Source organism: Cetorhinus maximus, chromosome 23 (genome assembly GCF_964194155.1).
Source record: "Cetorhinus maximus chromosome 23, sCetMax3.hap1.1, whole genome shotgun sequence".
Taxonomy (NCBI): domain Eukaryota; kingdom Metazoa; phylum Chordata; class Chondrichthyes; order Lamniformes; family Cetorhinidae; genus Cetorhinus; species Cetorhinus maximus.
The window spans coordinates 20,467,394-20,489,302 of NC_135901.1; the positions used below are offsets into that span (position 1 = coordinate 20,467,394).

The following is a 21,909-nucleotide window of genomic DNA, read 5'->3' on the forward strand; positions in this document are numbered from 1 at the left end:
CACACCTTCATGACCTCCTCCTTCTCTGTTGGAAGGTAGGATCTGTTCCACAGGAAATGTGTGATGCTAAAATCACCACAATAAACAAAAACAAAGGCGATAGGAAATTGCAACACCCAAAGGGATGCTCCTTAGCATCACAGGGAAAGCCTTCACTTGGGTGATGTTTAAAAACTTCATCTACTTGCAGACTGAGTGTATCCAGAAGCACAGTGTGGTTTCTGTGCTGGCAGATCTTCTCCATACACTAGCTACAAGAGAAATGCACAACTAATATTTAATCTAAAATGCTGCCAGCTTCTCTGCTGAGAAAAGTGAAACATTATAATTGCTGAGCGACAGTAAACCTTTAAGTATTAATTACAATTTACTTGTATAATTGTAAAAGGCACAAAATGTTTGATTTTCTAAAACTAAGCTTCATCATTGAACTTATGACCCGGAGCTCACAAGCTGTGGAAGCTCCTCCCTCTTTAACTCTTTTTGGTCTAAGAATGTTGAAGCGTCCGTTTACTTGTGAAAGCTGATTTTTTTTTGTGTCAATTTTCTTCAGTTTTATTCCAGTCATTTGGAAAGGTGCCTGAAGAAATAATAGAGAGAAAAAAACACTAACGTTTGGTCAAAGCTGAGAAAATACCAAAAGAATTGGTAAAACAAAGATAAAAATGGTGTTTGGTTCGTCTTTGATCTGAAAATATAGTCAAGTAAAGGTGACACAATTGTGTGCATTTGAGAATGTTTACACAGGCCTTTCCAAAACAAGCAGAGGAGTTACCCCTCTCCACTGACAACATGGTGACGATCTGAACTAAAGACTTTGCCTTTTAAAGATTTGACTTTATCTCATTTGTTATCTTTCAAGGACAAATTGTTTGAGAATGGGAGTTATCTCCAAACTGATTGCAGATACCTGTACTTCTGTCTCTGATGTAAAAATATCATATTATGAGAATATTGAATTAGTCAGTAAAGTTCCTCCAGGGCTCCTGAATGAGATAGAATGATAATTAATGGGATGGTCCACTTAGAATAAGAGTGAAAAATTACACCACCAAATGGGAATTGGAATGTTTCATCCTGGGTATAGTTCAATAGAAGAGATCAATCTGGTATCCATGTACATTCAAGTGAAGGCCAGGAAAATGTAGGTCAAACTAGTAAATTGATGACTTTGAGATGTTTGTACCCTTGCCTCTGAACTGCAATTGATAGTCTGGACACCACCTAAGGCATTGAACCATGCAGGGGGAGATAAGCAAATATCTTCAGATCGACATTCCCCTAATCGTTTGGTAAGATTACCTGAAAGTCAAGAGTGGCTTATATCAGATGGCAAATGTGGCATGATTTTGGGATACCGATGTGAGTGTGCAGATGTGATTTGTTACTTGTGGAGTAACTAACATGCAGAAATGCGAGGTGAAGCTGCACTGAGGAATAGGTCCCAGTCATGTTCAGCTACTTGTCAACAGAAGAACATGAAGTGATTAATGTGGTCAAGAGAATGAGACATTTTAAATCATCAAGGTATTGGCACAAACTCCATAGACTCGGATTGACTTTAAAACAATCCGATTAGAATTAAACACACTGGTATCTATCAGATAGAGTAAAATTAAAGTGAAGAGGGATATAGAATCTGGTTTTAGAAAATATCCACAAGGTGGATGCAGGTGAATAGAGAGCTGGAGAATCTTTAAATTCCATCATGAACTTTTGTTTGGCATGTCGTAAATACATATGGTTCAATGATTTAAATTGTGTGAGATGATCTGCAAGTGGGGAGGATGAATCAAAGTCAAAATTTATCACATTTTACTCAGAAAGTTTTTACATTTATTCTTGGTGGCAACTCAAGGGTTTGTGTTGCTGATTCTGTTAATTCTAGAAGCTTTAGTATGTTATTGACAGTCTGTAATCAAGAAATTAGGAAAACAAGGTCGTAGCTTAGAAATAGCTGGGTTAGACAGAAATCAGATGTGAGAAGTCAATAAGGATATTCCCTTCTCAAGGTTGGGAGATTTGTGAGAAATCACCATCAAATAACCTTATGAAATCTTCAAAAATGTATTAACTGTTCTAGGAATCTCTCTCTCACTTAGGAAGAAAGCTTCCTGGGTTGACAAACACAGGACAGTGAGGCCTGTTATCTCTGCCAAGGACATGTCTCCAGTACAGACCCTGAAACAAGACAAACTTGATAGGGTGGAGGAACCTCATGTCCCAAATATAAACTGACTGTCTGAATAAAGATTAAGCAGGATGTCCTAGAGAGAGATGAGCCACAAAATAGCCAAAGGATGATGGATTAAGTGACAGACATTATAAGCCCAGAAATAAGGTATATGAACAGGATTTAGAGAGGGAAAATCACTTCAGACGAGGAAGAGCTTCTCAAAGTGATCCGTGCTGGCTTCAGCTGAACACTTTGGCTCAAGGAGACTGAGAAAGGAAGAAACTGCCACCTCCAGCCACGGAGATCAGCATCCCCCCATATCCAGGACCAGTAAACCATTCAGAGGAGACTGTCACCTCCAGCCATGGAGATCAGCATCCCCCTGATCCAGGTCCAGTAAACCATTCTAAGGAGACTGCCACCTCCAGCCATGGAGATCAGCAGCCCCCTGATCTGGGGCCAGTAAACCATTCCGAGGAGACTGCCACCTCCAGCCACAGAGATCAGTATCCCCCCTGCTTCTCCCCATCCATTTGTCCAATCTGGGACCAGTAAGCAGTTCTCACCTGTTATGGGTCAATTGTCTTATCTGCCTATTTAACTGATGTGTCATATCTAAGCTATTGCTTCTTAATAAAATGCTTTAAAATCACCCACGCCGAGACCCCCTTTTTGGGTAACCTGTGACCCCCGGACTAAAATCTTACACTTGTCAGATTACTTGTGAGAGTAACTGAAGGTATGAGAACTGAAATAATCCAGAGGAATGATGAGGTGTTAGTTGTGCCTCAGTGGTTGCATTTTTATCTCTGAGTCAGGAGGTTGTGGGTTCAAATCCACATCCAGAAACATGAGCATAAAATCCAGGCTGATGTTTTTATGCAGTACAGAGGGAGCACTGCACTGTCAAAGTTCCAGTCTTCCAGATGAGACCTTCAACTATGGCCCCATCTGCCCTCTCAGTTGGTATAAACATTCCCAGGATGTTATTCCAAAGAGCAGGGGATTTCTCCCTGGTGTATTGCTTCTTATTTATCCCTCAACAAACATCACTGAACAGGTTCTCTGGTCACAATCACATTTCTATTAGTGGGATCTTGCTGTGCACAATTTGGCGACTGCATTTCCTACATCACAACAGTGACTACACTTCAAAAGAACTGCATTGGCTGTAAAGCACTTTGGGTCATCCTGATGTTGTGAAAGGTGCTATATAAATACAAGTCTCCATTAACAAAGGAGAAAAGGCCCAAAAATACAACAGTCGGTAACAGTACATCAATTAGTCTACTCCTACCTTAGAGAAATCAAGGGCTCGAACACTGTGTGTTTGACACAAAGCTGATTTATTTAACCTAAATCCAGAATATTAAACTCCAGCCCAATTACAGAGATTAATAACATCAACTGAAACAAACTCCAACTTTCAGAATGAACTTGGTTCTGTCCTGGATGTGATTAACAACAGCAATAACGGCAGAATCCAATCCCTGCCATCACTTGTGAACTTGCTGGTGTGTCTGCAGTTGATGAATAAGAGAATCCCTTCCCACACATGGAGCAAGTGAACAGTCTCTGTCTGGTGTGAATACGTTGGTGTTTCAGCAGCAGAGAATACAGAATGAATCCCTTCCCACACACAGAGCAGGTAAATGGCCTCTCTCCAATGTGAGTGCACTGGTGAATCAGCAGATCCATTTTGTCCTTAAAGCTCTTCTCACAGTTACGACATTTGAAAGGTCTTCTGTGAGAGTGAACATGTTAGTGTGAAATTAGTTGGGCAAGCTGAGTGAATCCTTTCCCACACTCGGAGCAGGTGAATGGTTTCACCCCATTGTGAATGTGTTGGTGTCTCAGCAAGGTGGATAACAGATCAAATCCCTTCCCACACACAGAGCAGGTGAATGCTCTATCTCTGATGTGAACTCTCTGGTGATCCGACAGTTTGCCAACCTGCACTCAGGGCAGGTGAATCGTTTCTCCCCACTGTGAACTCGCCCATGTATCAGAAGGCTTGATAACTGAGCGAATCCCTTCCAACACTCGGAACAGGTGAACGGCCTCTCCCCAGTGTGACTGCGTTGATGAATTTCCAGCACGGACGGGGATCTGAATCCCTTCCCACAGTCCCCACATTTCCATGGTTTCTCTGTGGTGCCGGTGTTCTTATTTCTCTCCAGGTTGGACAATCAGTTGAAGCCTTGTGCACACACAACACATGTACAGTTTCTCCTCACTGTGAATGGTGTGATTTGTTTTTTTCAGACTGCGTTACTACAGTTCCACAGTCAGTTCACTAAGAACACTCTCACTCGGGTGTGTGTCTCTGTGCTTTTCCAGTCACATTGATGTTTGATATATTTTCTCACAGACAGAAGAGAGAAATCTTTCTCCCTCCACATTCAAAGGCTTATGATATTCAGGTCCTGATGAATAAAGTGACTCAGTCAGATTTTGTTGAGATGTTTAATTTTAGTTTCCCATCCGCAAATCATCTCTTTCTAATACCCTGTAAAAGTGATATTGACACTGTCAACTCCTATCAGTTCAGGATAGAAATTTAAAACAGGTAATTCTAGATTCCCCTTTTCCCCTCTCTGTTCTTCCAAACATCTAATCCAATCAAACTAAAAGAATCCAAAATCAAAGCCAAAGTCCCATCAAAAGCAAAGTGAACCTTCCTAATGAGCCAGAATGTTGTTTCCAGTGTCTATGAGACTCCCTGTACCCGGGGGTGCCCACCAGTTGTGGAAGGTATCAAGCCTACTGGTGGAAACTGCATCCTCGCTGACCCTGACCACCAGGGCACAGGCAAGACAATGGAAGAGAGGTCGGCAGGCAGAGTGAACCTCGACCCCACCCATCGACCCCACACATCCTGGATCTACCAATTGCTGTTTTAACTAGGCCCAGGAGAAGGTTCTAACTTACCCAGCCCCTTCCATACTGGGCCGACAAAGATTAGGAGCCTCGGGCTGAAGTGTAATTAAAGTTTGAGGAGTAGCCCCTTCAGGTAAATACACAGGGACTGCAACTTCTCACAGTGATAATATACATGGCCCATGGACTCCGCTAGGCTGCAAACATCACCTGCAGCCTGGACGTGGGTGAAGCTGTTTAAAAACCTGTTGCCCAGGATGCCTGAGGGAGGGTGGGGGGGGGGGGGGGGGGGTGGGGTCGGGGGCAGTTGTGGATGGTTGTGGTGGGTATGGGATAATTCAGGAAAGAGTAAATTCAAAAGCAGCAAGGGAAATGTCAAGCTCCAGAGCAGTGTTGGGGTAAAAGTAAGCAGAGTGGGTCAGGAAAAGATAATGAGAATAACACAGGGAACAGGGCATAACCGTCAGGTGGATAAGGGGAAAGCAGTTTACATTTTCAAAAAGCTTTTGATAAGGTGTCACACGAGAGGTCATTACACAAAATTAGGTCTCATGTGAAGGAGACAATATCTTAGCATGTATTGAGGGTCAGTTAATGGACATAAAACAGAGGTTCGGAATAAATGGGACATTTTCAGGTTGGCAGACTATAACTGGCAGGCACCACGAGGATCAGTAAGTGGGAATCAGCTATTTGCAATCTATATTATTTACCTAGACGGTGGGACTGAGTGTAACGTATCCAGATTTGCTGACAATGCAAAGTTATGTGGGAAAGTAAACAGTGTGGAGGACAGAGTCCGCAGAAGGATATAGACAGGTTGGGTGAGTGGGTAACAACATGGCAGATGGAATACAATGTGGTGAAGTGTGAAGTTATCCACTTTGGGAGAAAAAATAAAACAAAAGCAAAATAATTTTCAAATGGTGAAGGACTGGGAAATGGTTGTATTCAGATGTGACCTGGCTGCCCTTGTACATGAATAACGGAAGCTTAATATTCAGGTAGAGCAAGTAATTAGGAAGGCAAATTGTATGTTAGCCTATATTACAAAGGGATTAGAATACAAGTGTAAATAAGTCTTATACAATTATATGTTAAGTTCCAATAGTTGTTTAGAAATGAAGACCAAAGCCAAGACTGACTCCTTCAGATAGATGAGCCCATTAATGGCAACTGTTTCAAATTCACTACTACAACCCCTCACAAATCATTGCTTGTCATAAAACTTTCCACAGAGCCAACTAGTCTCAACTGTTATCCCTTTTATACAACCAAATGGGTACTTAGTTAAACAACCTAATAATTAGCAACTGAACTTCTTTAACTGTTTCCTTCCCTAACAGATTCCCCTCTTCTTAAAAATAAAATAACCTTTAAGTTTATATAATCACACAAAAAAATAGTAATAACAACATCAGTATATAGTTCTGACGAAGAGTCATACGGACTCAAAATGTTAACTGTATTCCTCCCGCGGATGCTGTCAGACCTGCTGAGTTTTTCCAGCTATTTTTGTTTTTGTTTCAGATTTCCAGTATCCGTAGTATTTTGCTTTTATTTTTGCTTTTATCAATATATATTGTTTCATTCAATAAATTCACCTTATTCCCCTCCTTAAAAAAAGACAACACATGTACAGATATGTCCACAGAAAAGGAGTATATTTTTCTTAAAAAGACATCCCTCTTTGAAGATCTCTAATCACTTCTTGGAGCTCGCTACTCTTTCAGTGAAGCAGTCAGATAATTGGTAGCTGCTATCAATCCATTCAATCTTGGCAATCTCCTTATTCTCGAGCATCTTTTTTAAGCTTGCAATGTCAACTCACAATCTCTTCCCATTAACGCACTTCATAGAGTGAACGTGTTCCCAAAGTGACTTATTATCTATGAGACATTCGATAGGTACAGTTCCTGAATACCCTTTTCCATTTAAAATGTCTTCCAGTATCTTTGATAAATAGAATGCCATATCTATCACCTCAACAAGGGCAAGAGTCTCCGCTGCTAATGTACTTTTTACAACTCCTTGCATCTTTTTAGATTCCAATGTCAAAGGGCAGCATTTGCCTTTTTCACCATAAGAAATATTATAAATCCTCCCACGCTTGAAAACCCATCATATAGATGTGCATAAGACACATCACTAAACACAATCCATTTCATTTTTCTAACATCACCCAGAGATGGGAACTTCAAACACACTGCTCCATTTTTAATGTTGTCGATGATTTGTTTTCCTGAATGATTCCTTCAACCTTGGGATCATTCATTTTAGTGCTTAATTCCAAAATGTCAGAACTGACATCAGGCCTTGTTTGTTCACCTAGCCAATTGAGTTGCCCAATTAGACTTCTGCATTCCTTTTTTTCAGTTTCAGAAGCAACGGTATCTTTCTACCATGACTAATTGCAATGGGGTTGATGTTCTCTAAGTATGATTGCTGATGTAAAAGGATGTGTGATCCTTCCTGCCTAATTTCCAATCCAATGTACTTAAATGCAACAAAAGACTGACTTCCAATTTTTAAACTCCGTTCTGAGCCCATTAATGGCAACTGTTTCAAATTCACTACTACAACCCCTCACAAATCATTTAGATGCATCATAAAGAGGCCTGAAAGTTCCCTCCATGGTACCAATAAAACATTACCGGGCCTTCCAACTGAAGACAGCCCAACACTAACAAAACTGACCTCACTGAGAAATACCAAACCCTGGAGGCGTCATTTAAACTGTATACACATTTATCTAGCTTGCAGAGAATCCTTTCTGCGTTTGGCACCTCTTTTGGTGGACAGGGAAAATTTCCCTTTGAAGTTGGTCTCCCTGCAAAAAAACAGCTTTAATATCAATGGACTTGCATTCCCAAGCATTTGTAGCTAATAGAGCCAAAAGGATCTCCAGTATAACTTTCCCTGCCGTAGGTGAATGTACTGGCACACCCCGGTCACCCAGTTTTTCTTCAAACCCTCATACCACTGGTCTGGCTTTAGTTTTAGAAGTCCCATCAGGAAGCACCTTTTCCATGCATATCCACCTATGAGACAGAGCTGGTTGTCCCCTATCTGGCACCTCTGTATATACCCCAAATTCTTTCCAACTATGTAGTTCTTGCTGTTTGGCATCCTTTATTAATTTATAGTCTAATTTGTTTGAAACTAATAAGACTTCTCAATCACATGGGCTTCTGTTCCTTGTTACCAGTCTGTGCCATATTCCTTGACCTTGTTAAGCTATGCTCTTTATCCTGCCTTCTATCATGCTCCAGGTGTTATGTTTGATCTCCCTCTCTCATTTATAGATGTTCACTCAACAATTCACGATCTCTTCCGAGAGGCATGTCCACTCCCAGGCCCACTGTCTGAACTGATACTGTGTTTCCGTGCTGTGAAGTACTTTTGTACTTCATGTTTCCAATCCATAGGCCTTTATCTTGTTCATTTAACCAGTTTTAATATTTCCAGTGGACTTCCCTGCTCTACCTACATCATCGCATCCCACCATTGACTGGCTCCTTATGGCAATATGTAACTTTAGTGCCAGATTTCGACATTCGTCCTCTGGGACAAATCGCTTCATCTTCTTTGTCCAAAGTACTATCTCCATCTTCAGATACCCTGTCAACTTTAGCTACCTGGTCCTCACAATCATGCAACATATGGGTATGAGAAGCACATGGTTCCTCGTCCCTTCCTACACTTTCTGAACCCGCAAATTTGTAGTCTGTGCCAACTAACCTTGATGAGCGCACCCGAATAGTGTAGTTCCCATGTTGTAAATGACTGTTTTACCATCTTTACTGATAATCTTTCCTGGACCTTTCCTCTCATTAAGTCCTTCTCTCTTATAGCATACCATGTCTCCCTGATTGAAAATAGTTTCCGATGGTCATACATTGTGTCTTAGAGCTCGCCGGATTATTTCCGAAACTTCGGCTTTAAAGAACATTCTTCTACCCGTGTGCAGGTCATTTAGATGCTCAGATAAGGTAGAGCTAATCGTAGTTCCCTCAAAAGCTGGGGGCTGACCATTCAGGGCTGAAGGAATTTTTGGGTCTCTACCAAAAACCAACTGATATGGACTATAGCCCCCAACCATCTGCAATGAATTCTTGGCATGGACAGCCCATGCTAGAGCTGATGATAATTTACAGCTTGGTCTATCCACCAATATTTTACAAAGCATCTCATTTATTACTGCATGATTCCTTTCACACACTCCATTACTAAAGGGGCTTTCAGCTGTGGCATTCATAACTATTATATTCATGTTTTTGTACATATCCACAAGCTCGTCACTAGCAAATTTCCCCATTATCAGTGAGGAATTTTGCTGGTGGTCCCAATACAGTCCCTATCCACTTCTCCATTATCTGATCCACAATTATTTTCTCTTCTTTACTGTATATGATTGTCGGCTGGCTAAACCTTGTTGCCAAATCTACGAAATGTAAAACAAAAATGATCTTTTCTTTATCCCATACCTTTAAATTCATTGTCAGAACTTCATTGAAATGCCCGGCTAAAGGTGCACTCACTATCAGCCATGACAATGTCCTTCTGGATTTCTTACATATGCCACATCTATTGCTTATCTGCTCTGTAATTTTAGTGTACTCTCCATCCCTTATTCCTCCATCCCTTAGCAAAATTTTTAACCTTTGCAAAGAAGGATGGACAAACTGCTGGTGCAATTTTAACACAATTTGCTTTTCATCTTCTAAATTCCTATCCCCTGACGCTAATAACACTCCTTTAATCTGCTTAATAGAAAAGTTAGGTTTCATTAAAGGAATACAGTAGTGTCCAGATTGCGTAAATAGTAAATCCACAGGTTTTCCAAATACAATGGGGGCAGGGAGGAGGGCGAGAGCAGAGGGTAATAGAATCCCATCCCACAGGCCCCACATTTACATGGTTTTTCCCTGTTGTGGGTGTCCTTGTGTCTCACTATGTTCAACAATCAGTTGAAGCCTCATATAAACGGCCTCTCCCCATTGTAAATGGTGCAATGCTTTGTCAGGCTGTGTAACTAGCTGCAGCTCTTTCCAAAGTCAGTGCACTGGAACACTCTCACTTGGGTGCGTTTGTCTTGATGCTTTGCCAGTCACACGGATGTTAGAAATATTTTCAAACAGACAATTATTTCTCCTTCCACATTCAATGGCCGATGATCATCTGGTCATGATGAATCAATTAACTCTATCAAATGTTCATGGGATGTTTGATTTGATTTTCCCATCTGCAAGTCCTCCTTCTCCAATATGCTTGACAAGACGTTTACTAAAGCCATTACAGTAAGTACACAATTGAAATTAGAAACTGATATTCCAGTTGACATAAAAAATCATTTTCCCTCTCAAACTAGAATTCTCCTTCCCTGACGGTGCTGATTCTCGGGGTCAGTTTCACAGTCACAATTTGCCTCCCCAATATGTCACCCAGGTATCTAAATCTTTACGCCTAAAGTTAACTAACAGTTTTGTTCAAGCGATGTCAAAGTCAAATCCAATGACTTCTACATGTACTTTGTGACAGGGTGGGGTCATTGCGCCCCTCACTCCCACTTTTCATGCCATGTGTTTGGAGACCGGGCTGTGGCTCAGTAATGGCAGCCGTAACTCCTACAAGCCCCCACTTCAGGGAAGCCGGTCTATCCACCGCGCAGGCAGGACGGCCCGGGAGTGCGCATGGGCAATGAAGAGAGGGGGTGCGCATGTGTGGAGAAAAGCGTTTCACGGTGGCCAGCAATGGTGCGCGTCATGGGGTCAAAATGTCTTCATGCGGGGATTGACCAATGGGAAGAGTTGGAGGTCCAGAAGGACTCTTGTCCTCCAGGCATTAAGAGCGCCGGCTTTGTGTCAGTGAAGATTGAGTTTAACACAGACTAAAACTTCCTCCTGTGTCCAATATCTGTGAGTAAAACACTTTCTTTTCTCCCCCTTTTCATTACTTTTCTCATTCTGGGTTTAAATTGTTGACTTGCAGGAACTGAAGGGAAAGGAAGTGAATCCATTGAGGGTGCAGACTCTGGAAAGATTGGCCTACTCTCTAAAACAAAAACAGAAATACCTGGAAAAACTCAGCAGGTCTGGTAGCATCGACGGAGAAGAGCAAAGTTGACGTTTCGAGTCCTCATGACCCTTCAACGGAACTAAGTAGAAATAGGAAAGACCTGAAATATAAGCTGGTTTAAGGGGGGAGGGTGTTGTTGGGACAAGCAAGCAGTGATAGGAGGAGATAACCAAAAGATGTCACAGACAAAAGAACAAAGAGGTGTTGAAGGTGGTGATATTATCTAAAAGAATGTGCTAATTAAGAGTGGAGAGCAGCACAAGCAAGGTAGTTCTAGTGGGGGTGGTGTGAAATAAGCGATGGGTGGAATACATTTAAAAATAATGGAAATAGGTGGGACCTTGGCGGGCTTCCTGCTGCCCCCAGTTGATGCCACTAACCCCTCCCCTTGACACCAGGCTTCCTCCCAGCCATGGGATCACCATGTGGAGCAGGAACCCTGGCTTTGCTCCTTGTGGCACTGAAGCCCAGTCTGGTGTCCACCTGCCCCCCCTCTCACCCAGACAGATACTAGGGACCCGACATTGGCCCCCATGGGGCCTAAAGTCAGAAGCATTTTCAAAGCAAATGCTGATGCTCCTTTAAATTGATGCATTTGTCACTGAAAAAAAAAATCCAGCAAAAATCTAATTGTAATTTAGTACATTGGCCACGTTATATATTTCCAGTTGGAGAGTCGTTACGTCACAAGCAATCCACTCAGTAACTCGGGTCCATGCCGACTCTGTAGAACAATCCAGTCAGTTCCATTTCCTCTCTCCATCCCCGTTCCCCTACAAGTTTATTTCCTTCAAATGCCCATCCAATTTCATTTTGAAATCATTTACTGTCTCTGCTTCCACCACCCTCATAGGCAGCGAGTTCCAGGTCATGACCACGCACTGAAAATCCCCCCATATCTCTATCTTATTGAATAGTGTATACGACACATTTTTTGTTCAGTATATGCATGTGTGTGATTTTATATATATATATATATATATATGATATATATTACATTCCTCATACATGGTGAAGAATTCCTTCACCTTTGCAAAGACCATACAGGACTTGCACATCGATAGCAATGCCATGTCCATGTGCTTATTCAACATTGCGAACCTATTCACTAATACACCGCTCAGGGAAGCCATAGAGATTTGCACCAAGTCACTATGTCATGGCAATCTAACCCTCCACCATTGTCTGAATCTGCATTCATTGAACTTATGAACTCAGTAACTCGCGCAGTTGAGTTCTGATTTAATGACACCATGTCTGCCCAAATGGATAGTATTGACATGAAATCCCCCCCAGGCCCAGCTATCATGCACATCTTTCTTAGTTTCCATGAGAAACACATCTTTGATGGAATAGCCCCTAACCTCCTACCCCTTGTGTATTCCCAAGACATAGATGATATATTAGTTATATTTGATTCTGCAGCTGCATCTAAGGTTTCCTTACATATCTTAATGGGTTCCAGCCAGTGTTCAAATTCCCCTTTGAAATGAGCTCCCATTCCTCAATGTGGTGGTTGAGATACCTGCTAATGGGTTCTCTACTACTGTCTACTGCATGGCTGCCTTCACTGGTCAACATATGTGTTGTGATTCCTACATTTCCACGCACTATAAGATTGACCTAATCAGCAACCTCGTAAACAAGGCCTGAACCATTTGCTCACCATGCAAGCATGATGCCAAATAGGCTGCCTCAAAGCTATCCTTCGGGTTCGTGGCTACTATGACCAGACCATGGTTCACTGTATAATCATGCAAACTCATGAACGGGCCTAAGACCGCCACCTTGGGTCCTGAAAATGCCCAGTCTACCTCAGATTATCCTGGAAGTGTAAGGTGTCTCAAAAATTTAAGCAACACTGTTACTATGCAGTGGCAACATTAATGATATTCTTCACTAACAGAATGCTGATGTGAAACCAAAATGACATTCTGCCTACCACACAAATGAGTAATGTGGTACATGAATTTCAGTGCTGGGGTGTTGCCAGGTATGTAGCCCGTATGTCTCAATGACTGGCGGATCATATCAAGCAGCACATCCTTTTGGCTGTTCGCAATGGGCAAAGTACTGACTGTCGTTAACCAGACAGAGCTTGCAAAACTCAGAACATAGTGACTAACATTAGATGTGATTCCGCAATTGGACAACATTTACTAAACGATCCTGATTGTGCGAAGAATGAAACTAACAACCAATTTAATATTATCAGTCAGACTCACAGTATTCAAACACCGGGCCCCATTCTTTTCAAACAGAAAGAACATGTCCATTCATTGCACCTTTTTCAACTAAACAGAAGCTTCAGGGACAGCCATTCCCTTGTTCCTTCCACAAGGCAATGCATTGACCAATCAGAGTCAATTTGTCTGGTTTAGGAAAAGCTTGGCAGTTACTGTTCCCTGGTGCATTCTCCATGGCAATACCTCTACCAATCACAGTCCACTTGCCAACCAATCAGCACCCGTTTTTCATACCCGTTGTTCCCTTTGAGATTTGGTATTCTTGTGGATCTGTCCTGATGAGGGCAAGATGAAAAGCTTCAACATCATGTCTCTTTTCTCAGCAATGCTAAAGTTCTGTACTAGCAAGTGACTATCTGTTAATATCATTAATATAGTTAATCTGTTCTGAAGGAGAGTCAGATTGGACTCAAAACGTTAACTCTGTTTTCCTTTCCCCAGATGCTGCCAACCTGTGGAGTTTTTCCAGCACATTGTTTGTATTTCAGATCTCCAACATCTGCAGTATTTTGCTTTAATATTAATCTGACCTTTAAGTGAATTAGTTCTGTCAGTTAATAAATTGATTCAAGTACAGTGCTAACTATGTTAATTTGTTAATAAAGTGGTGTTAATTCATTGATATTTGCCTGGACTCAATTTCATTACCTTTTTTTAATTACTGACTGGGGCCCCCCCTCTCTCACTCTGCACCTTGTGTTTCTCCCAGCACACTAACTGGGCTATCCATGAAATCTTGGGACATGCATGTTTTATACAAACTGTGAGACAGTGAGCAGGTTATTGCTGAGTAAGCGCTGCCTGATAGCATTATTGATGAACCTTCCACTCTTTTATGGTACAGTTCGAAAGAGTGAGCAGGGACAGAGGCTCCTGCGGGTCCATGTGCATTGATAGTGGAAATGGAAACAACAAGTGATTTCAAAAGGAAACTGGATGGGCACTTGTGGGAAATAAACTCACAGGGCGACGGTGACAGAATGGGCAATGGGACTGACTGGTTTGCCGTACAGTCAGCACCATGGATTCGATGGGCCAAATTACCTCCTTCTCTGTCCTACTGAATCTGATATCTAAGGAGCACAATTTCAACTGCTCCAGTCTCTCCAACTGACTGGAGTCCTTCATCCCCAGTGCCATTCAGGTAAATCCTCTCTCCAGCCTCTCAAAGAGCTGCACATCTTTCCTAAAGAGTGGGGCCTGTATATGGAGTTCCGGTCTACAGAAATAGAATTGAAAAGCAGGGAGGTTATGTTGAGCTTGTCTAGAACCATAGTTAGACTACACTGGGAGTATTGTCAACATTAGTGATCTCCATTTAGAAAAAGGAAATAGAGGCACTAGAGATTTGCAAGAATAATCCCAGAACCGAGAGCATTTAACCCTCAGGAAAGGAGGGGGCTGTTTTTCTCTAGAAAAGAGAAGACTGAAGGGTGACCTGATGGAATTCCTTAAGATTATGAAAGGGTTCAATAATTCAACAGGGATTTCATGAGAAACCTCTTTACCCAGTGAGTGGTGAGAATGTGGAACTCACGACCACAACGAGTGGTTGAGTAACAGCATGAATACATACATGAGGGAGAAAGGAATAGAAGGATATGTTGATGGGGGAGATGAAGAGGGGTGGGTGGAGGCTCATGTGGAGCATAAATACTGACATAGAGCAACTGAACCGACTGGCCTGGCCTTGTGCTGTAGACTCAATGGAACAGAAACGTATATATTTATTTTAGATCTACCTGTAGTGGTAGGAAGAACACTATTTACTATCCAGGATAAAATAAATGTCCTTCATCAGCTTTTGTGGATTATTTCAGTGGAAATGTGCCCTCTCAGGCTCAAAGAGCATCAGTCCACTGGAAGGAAAGTCGTGAGATTGGCCAGTCCACAGAAAGAAACCCTCTGACCCTCCCATTTCACGAACTGTCAGAATGAACATAGTTCAATCCTGGGTTGATTAACAGCAGCAGAATCCAACTCCTGTCATCACTTGTAAACTTGCTGGTGTCTCAGCAGGTTGGATGACTGAGTGAAAACCTTTCCACACTTGGAGCAGTTGAACAGTCTCTCCCCGGTGTGAACTCGGTGGTATGCCAGTACAGAGGATGAAACACCAAATCTCTTCCCACACACAAGGCGGGTGAATGGCCTTTCCCTGGTGTGAACTTGCTGGTGTCTCAGCAGGTGAGATGACTGAGTGAAGCCCATCCCACACACAGAGCAGGCAACAACATCTCCCCAGTGTGAACCTGCTGGTGTGTCAGCAGATGGGATGCCTGAATGAACCCCTTACTACACAGGGAGCAGGTGAACGGCCTCACCCCAGTGTGAACTCGCTGGTGTGTCAGCAGGGTGAATGAATTACTGAATCCGTTCCCACACTCAGGGCAGGTGAACAGTCTCCCTCCTATGTAAACTCACTGGCGTGTCAGCAGTTGGGACGAATTACTGAACCCTTTCCCACACACAGAGTAGGTGAATGGCCTCTCCCCAGTGTTAATGTGTTGATGTGATTCCAGTGCAGGCGGGGAAGGCAATCCCTTCCAACAGTCTTTTCCATGGTTTCTCCGTGGTGCGGTTGTCCTTGTGTCTCTCGAGGTTTGATGATTGGCTGAAGCCTCGTCCACATACAGAACACATGTACAGTTTCTCCCTGCTGTGAATGTTGTGATGTGTTTTCAGGCTGTGTAACTGGTTAAAGGTCTTTCCACAGTCAGTGCATGGGAACATTCTCACTCGGGTGTGTAGTCACACTGATGTTTAAAACCTGCTGAAGCAGACAGACCAGAAAAAAGTTTTCCTCCTAGATTCAAAACTGATGAAATTCATAGGCCAATGGTATTCAGGTCCTGATGAATTGAGTGATTGTCAGATATTGGTGTGACCTTTCATTTGAGATTTCTGTCTGCAATCTGTCCTGCAAAATGAGTTCACAAAAGTCATCATTGTCAGCATAGGATAGAAATTCAGAACAGACAATTTTAGATTCCATTGAAAACTTTTTCCTCTCTTATTCCCCAAAAGCTCTAAATCTCCACCCGACAACTCTCCATTCTCACTCTGCTGTACTTGTTTTAAACCCTCCCAATTCTCCTGAAGGTGGAGATTCATGCTGATAGATCCATGTTCACTGCTTCTTGTATTGGGCACAGAGACCTTAAAATTTTCATACAATAAAAGCAGGTTCCACAAAATCACCAGCATTTCCCCCTCAGCATATTTGGCACTAATTCCAGTTAGAGTCCCACAACTCTCTGTATTTCCCAAGGGTGGGGGGGGGTGAAGAAAGTGATTTACTCATAGATGTTGGTCAGAGGAGAACGTTTTAGTGTTTGTGAAGCTAAAAAGAAATATTGTTCTGTTTAAAATCAAACTGCATGACTCGGAAGAAAATAAAGCGAAGACACTTCACAAAGACCCCTCCCCCCACTCCCTCAGCTGGCAGCCCAGCACGCAGGCGCAGAAAACACTGCTGACTCGAGCTGCCCAGAGCAGGCGCAGTGCGGCTGCCGCCAGCGGTCACGCTCGATCTCTTTTTGGATCAGGCAGCCGCCGTAGACAGGGGGGGCGGGGCAGTACGCCGAGCGGCTTCTCGGTCTGTCCGGAGCCGTCAGCTGGTTACCTGGAAACCTTGGCTCAAGGGGGAGGGGGGACAAAGGGTGGGGGCGGGGCTCCCGTGTCCGCGCCAAAACAAAAACAGAAATACCTGGAAAAACTCAGCAGGTCTGGCAGCATCGGCGGAGAAGAGAAGAGTTGACGTTTCGAGTCCTCATGACCCTGCAACAGAACTAAGTAATATCAGGAGAGGGGTGAAATATAAGCTGGTTTAAGGTGGGGGTGTGGGGGGAGAGAAGTTGGGAAGTTAAGAAGTTGAAATCTATACCTGTAATGCCCTGTCAGTCTTTCCATCCCACCCCCACTAGAGCTGTACCTTGCGTGTCCTGCCATCCATTCTTAATTAGCACATTCTCTTAGATAATATCACCACCTTTAACACCTCTTTGTTCCTTTGCCTGGAACATCTTTTAATTATCTGCTCCTATCACTGCTTGCTTGTCCCTACAACCACCCCCCACAACTTCTCTCCCCCCCCCCCCCCACCTTAAAGCAGCTTATACTTCACCCCTCTCCTGATATTGCTCAGTTCTGTTGAAGGGTCATGAGGACTTGAAACGTCAACTCTTTTCTTCTCCGCCGATGCTGCCAGACCTGCTGAGTTTTTCCAGGTAATTCTGTTTTTGTTTTGGATTTCCAGCATCCGCAGTAGTTTTTTGTTTTTATCCCGTGTCCGCGCGCCTGGCCTGCAAGATTGGAACCTGAGGCGTCACCGCAGAGCAGAGTGATTCCCATTGGCTGGTTCAGGTAGGGTTTGATTGTGGAAGTAACAATGCGGAAGTTGAACAATGAGCTTCTGGCTAAAACTTCTGTGCAATATCTGTGAGGAAATCAATGTATTTATTGTATGTCTATTTATTTTCTAATTCTGGTCTTAAATTGTTGACTTGCAGGAACTAAAAGGAAAAGAGTTAGTGCAGGGAGGGCGCGGTCTAGAAAGGTTGGCACAATCTCTACTCTCAAAGACATTGACATCCTTTGCTCTTTCAGCTTGTCACGTTTACTTGTCTGGCTATAAGAATGGTCTCTTTCCTGATGTACAGAATTAAAGGGATGGTTTCCCCAGAAGGCTGACATTTAAGAGGACATAGTAAGGTAGGACATGTCTTGTCCATAGATAGCGTAGGTCTAGTGTCATATGTTACATTCTAGATATTGTTGGTTCTCTGTTAAAGTACATTTTTTATTTCCAATTTTGTAATGTAGCACTGTATATCTCCAGCTATCGAATCATTATAGCATAGAAAGAGTCCATTTAAGGGACAGTAAATTAATATCAGACACAGATATGTCTAGTGCTGTTATAAGGTACATATTATTTATGATTCTCTAATTAGGTACACTCAGTTAATTTCTAATCTTGTATTACAGAAATGTAGTTATGTTATATATTTCCAGTCACAGAGACATTACAGTACAAAAGGGTGTCCATTCGGCAACTCAAGTCCATGCCGACTCTCTGCAAAGCAATCCAATCAGTCCCATTTCCCCTCTATATCCCCGTTCCTCTGCAATTTTATTTCCTTCAAATCAATTTCATGCATCCATCCAATTTCATTTTGAAATCATTGATCATCTTTTCTCCCACTACCTTCTGCGGCAGTGAGTTGCTGCATGTCTGTGTGTTCGGGACAGGAAGCAGTGAGAATGGATCTGCTGATCAGCATGAATTGGCACCTTCAGAAGAATTGGGAGGATGTTTATTAGGTCCAGCAGAGTGACAATGGAGGCAGGGTGTGTGGGACAGAGATTGACAACTTTTGGGGGAATGAGAGAAGAAAGGATGTTCCATTGGTTCTTAATTTCTATCCTGTACTGACTGGTGACTTTTGTAAACTTCTTTTACAGGATATTTGAAGGGGTGGAATTACAGATGGGAAACTCAAATGAAGCATCACGTTAAGATCTGATACAGCAACTTGATTCACAAAAATCTGAATATCATCAGTCTTTGATTCCATAAGAGAAAGGTTTGTCTGTTCTGTCTGCTTCAACAATTTTTAAAAATTAGTATGACTGGAAAAGCACTGAGAGAACACACACACCCAAGTGAGAGTATTCCAGTAAACAGACTGTGGAAAGAACCTTAACCAGTTCCACAGCCTGTTCGCACCATTCACACTGGGGAGAGACCATACACATGTTTTGTGTGTGGACGAGGCTTCAAGTGACAGTCAAGCTAGAGAGAAACAAGGACACTTGCATCATGGAGAAACCGTGGAAATGTGAGGACTGTATGAAGGCGTTCAGATCTCCATCTTTGCTGGAGATTCATCGACGCACACACACTGGGGAGAGGCCGTTCACCTGCTCTGAGTGTGGGAAGGGATTCAGCGATTCGTCCAACATGCTGGCACACCAGCGGGTTCACACTGGGGAGAGGCCGTTCACCTGCTGTGTGTGTGGGAATGGATTCAGTCAGCTATCCGACCTGTTGCGACCTCAGCGAGTTCACACTGGGGAGAGGCCATTCACCTGCTCCCAGTATAGGAAGGGATTCACTCGGTTATCCAGCCTGCAGACGCACCAGCGAGTTCACACTGGGGAGAGGCCATTCACCTGCTCCATCTGTGGGCAGGGATTCAGTGATTCATCCACCCTGCGGCAGCACCAACAACTGCATAGTGAGGAGTGTGGGATGGGATTCACTCAGTTATCCAGGCTATTCAGACACCAGCCAGTTCACACTGGGGAGAGACAGTTCACCTGCTTCATATGTAGAAAGGGGTTCACTCGGTTATCCAGCATGCTCAGACACCAGCGAGTTCACAGGTGATCACAGTCATTGGATTCTGTTGTTATTCACATCCAGTGGAAAGGTAGACTGTATGAGAATGAAGATAGCTCTAACTATTGTGGAAAGGATAGTAGAAATTAAAAAAAAAGATACTCCCCAGAGTGGTAAAAAGATAGTGTAGAGAATGGAAATGAGTCAAAAAGACTGATATGTTTTCACAGTCATAGAGTTGGACATTTCAAATCAGATTATTGGAGATTAAAAAGTAAACCAGTGGCATTGATAAAAGTGGTTGGTGTTTCTCCAGAGAAAGTTGCACCAAAGGGGGAAGCTTGTGAGAAATCAATACCTTCTAGAAGGATTATGAAGGATTTATATTTGAAGAGGAAGTCACTTCATTTTTGTCCAAGAAAGAGCCTGGAAAAATTGTTATCCTGAGAGACACTGGCTCATCTCAGAGCTTATTGTTAACAAAAGATTTAGACTTTTCTTCAAGACGTTCGCTGAACAAAAATGTATTGGTTCGGGGTATTGATGGGGAGTGTGTGTCTATCCCATTGTGTAAAGTCAATTTAAACTATGCTTTCGTAGAAGGTCTGTTATTGTTGGTGTTATTGATTATGTATGTAGATTTTATATTGGGGAATGATACAGGCTCCTCCGACAGCACTTTCCAAACCCACGACCACTACCATCTGGAAGGACAAGGTCAACAGATGGATGAGAACACCACCACCTGGAAGTTCCCCTCCAAATCACTCACCATCCTGACTTGGAAATATATCGCTGTTCCTTCACTGTCGCTGGGTCAAAATCCTGGAACTTCCTTCCTAACAGCACTGTGGGTGTACCTACACCATATGGAGTGCAGCGGTTCAAGAAGGCAGCTCACCACCGCCTTCTCAAGGGCAACTAGGGATGGGCAATAAATGCTGGCCCAGCCAGCAAAGCCCACATCCCGTGAATTTAAAAAAAATAGTAGCTGATATTGTTTTTCCACTTTCTGGGACCGTGTTCACAGTTCAGAAGATGTTCCTGTGAGTAAAAAAAAAAGCCCTTGCCTATTTGTGACCCAGTTAAGCAACAAACTGATACAAAATAAAGATATTGATGTGTCCACCCTAGTCATGGACAGTGCAGTCAGGAAAAGTGCCTGAAACATCTCAAGATAAAAGCCCACTACAGAAGGAACTAAGATTTCAAAGATACCCTAAAGGGTTAATGACACCGAACACTGAATTATATGTTGCTGCCTGTGCTGAGACAGAACAAGATATAACAGCAGCAGGAGTTCAGGCAAAGGGACAGTTCACAGAAAAAATACTTCAAATTCCAAAATGATTGGAATGAAATAGTTTGTGAGTGACGTGGAAGACTCAAAATGTTTGAAAAAAGAATTGAAAGTCCAGAATGAAGAAGCTGTCAACATGACTGGAAAGAAATTAAATTAAACCCAAATGAGATTAGGTGAACCGAAAGGATAATAAACTGTTCAAAGACCAGACCACACAAGAGTATCAAACATTTTTGCTTGAACGTAAAAAGCATTTTGTGATGAGAGATATATATTTTTATATTTTTGTGATGATGTTTCCTGTGTAGAAAGCTGTGGGTGTGTGTCCAGGGTTAATTAAGCAAGGGGGAGGTTGTCTGTGAGGTCTAAGAGATGAAAGGTTAAAGGTGTTAGGTTTGTGCATGTGGTGCAGAGGTTATGGTGGGTTTGAGTTACAAGTAAATAGGTTGGTTCTGAAATTTGCATTGTGATATAAGTGGGAAATGGGTTTTTCAGCTTTGAATTTCAAAAAGGGAGTTCAGAAGTAACAGGGAACATTTGCATCTTACAGGGATTCCATGAGTAAATAGGGTAAGGCATATTAAATTTTATTGACTCAAAAGTGGAGGCAAAACAGAAAACATGAAATATTTTTATATTTGGAGAAGTTGAGTTTCAAAGAGGTGGTTGAGGACAATGGAACTTGAGATGAAAGGGGAAAAAGATATTTAAGGAAAGGGATATTTAACTTTTGAGGGTTGCTGTGGGGGAACCCACTGAGGTTCAGCTTCTCTGTGTGTGAGCAGCTGAGAAACTGTAAAAGTTTAGAATTGGAGGCAGCCACCCAGTGTTAAGCCAGGAGTCTTTGTTTTAGGAAACAGTTTGTTTCTGAACCTTCTTT

The 21,909-nt window shown here is 42.6% G+C and overlaps 5 protein-coding genes across 5 annotated transcripts in view; 2 read left to right on the forward strand and 3 right to left on the reverse strand.

The window, feature by feature from the left end:
* LOC144697059 (uncharacterized) overlaps positions 1–21,909 on the reverse strand; it is a 395,607-nt gene that overhangs the window by 211,800 nt on the left and 161,898 nt on the right. The window lies entirely within an intron of this gene.
* The window catches only part of LOC144697310 (uncharacterized), a 273,200-nt gene that overhangs the window by 87,934 nt on the left and 163,357 nt on the right, over positions 1–21,909 (reverse strand). The gene's annotated exons all lie outside the window — the stretch shown is intronic.
* The window catches only part of LOC144698416 (uncharacterized), a 236,909-nt gene that overhangs the window by 53,070 nt on the left and 161,930 nt on the right, over positions 1–21,909 (reverse strand).
* LOC144697228 (uncharacterized) overlaps positions 17,717–21,909 on the forward strand; it is a 39,024-nt gene continuing 34,831 nt past the window's right edge. The window contains exons 1-2 of the mRNA XM_078569141.1: positions 17,717–17,843; positions 18,847–18,968. The gene's annotated coding sequence lies outside the window, so the exon portion shown is untranslated. The remainder of the gene's footprint in view (positions 17,844–18,846; positions 18,969–21,909) is intronic.
* Positions 17,988–21,909, forward strand: part of LOC144698418 (uncharacterized) — a 66,987-nt gene continuing 63,065 nt past the window's right edge. The window contains exon 1 of the mRNA XM_078570359.1: positions 17,988–18,093. The gene's annotated coding sequence lies outside the window, so the exon portion shown is untranslated. The remainder of the gene's footprint in view (positions 18,094–21,909) is intronic.